This window comes from Neofelis nebulosa, chromosome 6 (genome assembly GCF_028018385.1).
Source record: "Neofelis nebulosa isolate mNeoNeb1 chromosome 6, mNeoNeb1.pri, whole genome shotgun sequence".
Lineage (NCBI taxonomy): Eukaryota > Metazoa > Chordata > Mammalia > Carnivora > Felidae > Neofelis > Neofelis nebulosa.
The window spans coordinates 103105169-103110078 of record NC_080787.1 but is presented as its reverse complement, the minus strand read 5'-3'; positions in this window follow the sequence as shown (position 1 = coordinate 103110078).

Genomic DNA, 4910 nt, shown 5'->3' with positions numbered 1-4910 from the left:
CAGGCTTATTCCATTTAATGGCAGACAAAGCATGATTCCTGCCAGTACCCGAGGCAGCCTCTTCCACCCCTCAGCTGGTCATGATGCTTAGAAGACAGGGATCAAGTTACCTATGGACATGCCATCAACCCAACGGCTGCCTGGGGTCAGTCACCTAAGGGTCGTACTCTCCATTACCACAAATGATGGAGCGCTAGCTTGTTGTGTGGTTGACTTTGCCTAAGCGTTTTTGAAGATTGAATAGCAGGTGCAGCCAGAGAGCTAATTAGCTGATTAGGATGGAACAATCGTTCTGAATGAAATATATCCAAAGAGTTTTCCGCAGGTTGTTAAAAAAAAAAAAAAAAAAAAAAAAAAAAAACTACTGGGGAGGAGGGGCCATGTGTCATGATCAGATGAATTTGGGAATTGCTGATATAAATCAATCTAGCCTGATGTCTTGACTCCGGCCTGCTCAGAGGCTTTAATCTGTTCACGTGTATTGTGGACGGTCAGGAGGGTTTTGGCTTTAGTGAATGGTAAAGGAGGAGCTCCTCACTGAGGTAAGGAAGCTTTGGAGAATTGTACGGAACTTTAATTTTAATTTTGGCAGAAGATGGCTTGTGCTTAGTGATAATAATTCTCGTTTGGACATCCCAGGGGTGGGGGTGGGGGAGATATGGGGTTGGCAATGAGAAGGTGGGGAAGAGAAAGTCCCCAGCAGAGCTCCATTTGATTGTTTTGTTCATTGAGCTTTTGCATATGATTTTCTCTAGGAGAACATTCTGCTGGTAAAAAGAAAGAGGGAGAGACAGAGAGACAAGGAGAGAGAGACAAGGGGATGAGAAAGAGAGAGAGAGAGAGAGAGAGAGAGAGAGATCTTAACTTCCTTTGCGGTATTAAAAATTCTCCCTTCAGTGTGCTTCTTCCCCATAGATTTCCACCAGGGGGTGATATTGTATCAGATTCAGGTAAATTGGTAAATTTCAAAATTTAGAAATGACTAGGAAAAAAAAAAAAAATAGAGACCAGCCTGTGTGGAGTGAGTGTGTGATTCTTTTAAGGTTTTGGAGTTTACATGCCCCAGATGTAACTGTTTCTGTTTAAAGTGTTTGAGAGACGTACAAGCATAGACACAGTTAAGAGCACGCACCCGTGTGTGTGCTCATCACAGCCTGTGAGAAATAGTAAGTTACGTTAACATGGCATTTGAAAAAGATGCAACAAGCAACAAGCTGCTTAATGGTTAAAATGAAAAGGAAGGCTGCTGCTCGAAATAGGTAGGGCTCAGCTGTGTTTGCCGCGGTTTTAAGCGCACACGTTTGCTCCTCACACCCTCGGTTTAGATCCTGCAGCGTTTTCATTTCGCACACACAGGCTCACGCTCCATGCTGCTGTCTATGTGCTACCCTGTTTCAGTCCGCATTTGATTTTTCTAGTCCAACATTGCAAGACTGAGAGATTGGAGGCTTCTTGAGAAAGTGGTCGTGGCTCCATGCCCTGATTTCATTGTCACTAATAGCTAAATATTCGCTCCCAGCGTCACTCAAAGGTTTATTCATTGTGGTCAGCAGCTGCCAACGTGGGCTGTACATTCGCATCACCGGGGAAGTTTTGAAAAAAATACTGGTTTCTGGCCTGCTATATTAAATTAGAATCTTTGGAGGGTGGTGTGGGACCCCGACATCAGTATTTGCTCATACCTGCCCACGGGGTTCTAACCTACAACGGCAGCTGAGGGCTACTGAGCCCTGTTCCCTCCTCTCCTCCTAGGACTCCGGTGCTACCATAACCACTACCCTTCCCTTCCTTCTTTGTCACCTTGGGGCACTGAGTTCAGAGGGATGTGTTCACGTTCAGTGGTGTGCCCTTAGCACTTCTGGGCAAGGTGGCCTGTGGAATTAGCTATCTCTCCCAAAGTGGCTCTCTAGAAACGCTGGGAGTTACCTTGCTGGTTGTAGGCCAGCTGCCCAGAGTCAGCTGTCTTTGTCTGAAAGATGAGAAACTGAATATACAAACGGATGATGGCCAGACTACATATAAAAATAGAGCTCTGACCTACAACCTGCAGCAACCCGTGCAGGAAGCCAACCCCCTTAATCTACAATAAGCAGCCCAGGAAGCCTGCCTGCGATAGGTCAGCCTCCCAGGGGGCCAGATTACTATCTGCATCGTTAGACCCAGAAAACTAAACAACCATTTCTGAAACAATTGGCCCCAAATGGCCAGGGCTTGATTATTAATTGACAGCTTCCCTAATTTTCGTCCCACTTCCAACTTAGGACCAACTAGAGAAAGCCAATACTCACCCCTAATCAATGACACGGGATGCCCCATTTCTACTTAGCTTGCTTACAGTTTCCTTGTGACAACAGTGTCTATTTAGGGTACACCTACAGTCTTCTCTTTTTTCCTACTATAAAGCTTTCCCACTCCTCAGCCTGTCTTGGAGCCATGGCGGCTGACTCCCTTGCTGTAGCAAACTTTGGATAAATCGTCATTTTTTTTCACATTGGTGGTCTTCATTTCCACAAACTTTTCCTGTTTCTTTCTTTTTTTTTTTAATTTTTTAAGTTGATTTATTTATTTTGAGAGAGAAAGAGAGACAGCCAGGGAGGAGCAGAGAGAGAGGGGGAGAGAGAATCCTAAGTAGGCTCTGTGCTGTCAGCACAGAGCCCGACGTGGGGCTCGAACTTACAATCTGTGCGATCATTACCTGTGCTGAATCCAAGAGCTGGACGCTTAACCTACTGAGCCACCTAGGCATCCCACAGGTTTCCTGTTTCTGTGAGTTGTCTTCTTGGGGGATCTGTGCTGAGGCCAGAGAATAGAGTATTTCCCTCCCCACCCACCCCCCATTTTCTATTACAGACCATTTAAACATTTTTTTCTGAACACGGAGAACAACCGATTTCTTTCTTAAATCTCTTCTTTCAAGTGTTTGACATTTGTGGCTAAGCTCGGGCCTGCTGTGCCTGTGACCCAGAGGGACACGGCCACTTGAGGGTACGGGCATTGCAAAGCTAGGTGCTTCTTCACCATCAAAGGTTACGTACATACTTTTAGGATTTTATCCACTTGGGAAGAAGTTAAACAGAAAGACCACAGTCCAGAAGGACACGGTTGTATAGAAGAAAGGCTACTTTTAAAAATGGCATACCTTGTTCCTTTTACTGAATAGATGCATTCAAACCAATTGATATTTGAACCAGTTTTTTTCAGTTCATTAAGAGCTTTTAGAGAAAAAGAAGAAAAATAATGGCGGGATCTGAGTCCTCTGGGAGTTGTAGTTCTGTTGAAAACCTGTTCCAGGACTCTCCTAACTTGTCAGATATTTCAAATGAATGTAGCGCTTTTAGTATTTTTTTCTTGGTTCCTCTCATCTTTCTTCTTGAGGGTGTGAATTATGGAGACACATTTGAAACCTGTTTCCTCTGGGTATCATTCACTCAGGAAAAGCCAATTGAGATGTTTTTTAAGTGGTCCCTTTCTTCTTGAAAAATCTCAGCAGTTTCCTACCAGGCCTGGGGGCTTTATTATCCTAAGTGACTTTGCTGCCTATAAATTACAGCCCTAAGTAGCCAGAGGGAATGAGTTAACCAGATCTCTGAAAGAATGTAACCAACGTTTCTTCAATTATTAGCAGAACAGTTGACTTCCATCTGCTCAGGGCACCTGCCGACCTGGCCCGCAGCCATGCTACCCACAATTCCATCACTCAGAGTCTGTTTCTTTTGAATTATAATTTTTACCTTGGTGCATGTTCTACGATATCAGCCCACCCCCAAATTTTATATGTATCCTAGTATGTCCCTCCCTTACAAAGCCAAGTGGGCCGGCAGTGGACCTCAGCCAGTGTTGCGAATACTCCACATGGTTTGCCTGCTCTGCCCAAGCCCACTTTCCCGGGAAATCTGCTCAGATCTGGGGGCTCACTATCTGGGCAGTATCCCCCATGTCCTGCCTCTCTGGTCACAGCTTATTGGATCAGAGGAAACTATCAGGTTTACGTTCAGTTGCAAGTAACAGAAACTTCCCCAAATAGTTGCTTTAACAAGATGGGCATACATTTCTCTCACATAAAATATGCCTGGATGTAAGCAGTTCAGGGTTGGTGTGGGGACTTCCTCAGTAACCCAAGCTCAAGGATGTGGCTGTTGTGCTCTTGGCCACCACATCATCACATCTAACCCCAAGGAAACTTCCCAGAAGACTTGCTACACTGTTGCTTCTATCTCCGTGCATAGGATTTAGCCTCAGGGCTACACTGAGATTCAAGGGAGGCTGGAAATGTCGTCTTTTGGCATGGTGATAATGTAAAGGTCAAGGTTTTAGCAGGCTCTTCTAAAAGTATCCAACTATAAATTGGATTAAGCCAGTCAGATTCTTAAGAATTTACACCAAGGGATCCTAACACTGTCTCCTGGTGATGGCAGGCTCTGGAGACATGTACGCTTGGGCCAATGGGCTAGGTTGTTCAGATTTTTACAGAGGAAGCCAGGCAAGAGAGGATGCAGGGGAGAACAGAGAGGGAAGCCCAATGGGCCGTGTACTTCTGGGGAAGCATTGAGAATGACCTCAGGTCCTGACCCAGTTCTACTCCTCATGAGGTCTGACTGGGCAGTCAAATCTGCATTCCTCAGAAACCTCACATTTTAAAAAACTGCTTTTTAAATATATATATATATATATATATATATATATATATATATGAAAATGTTTATTTATTTTTGAAAGAGAGAGAGGGAGCAGGGAGGTGCAGAGAGAGAGGGAGACAGAGAATCTCAAGCAGGCTCTGCACTGTCCGCACAGAGCCCAGTGTGGGGCTTGAACTCACAAACCGTGAGATCATGACCTGAGCCAAAATCAAGAGTCGGATGCTTAACTGACTGAGTCATCCAGGCACCCCTTCAAAAATTGCTTTTTAAATA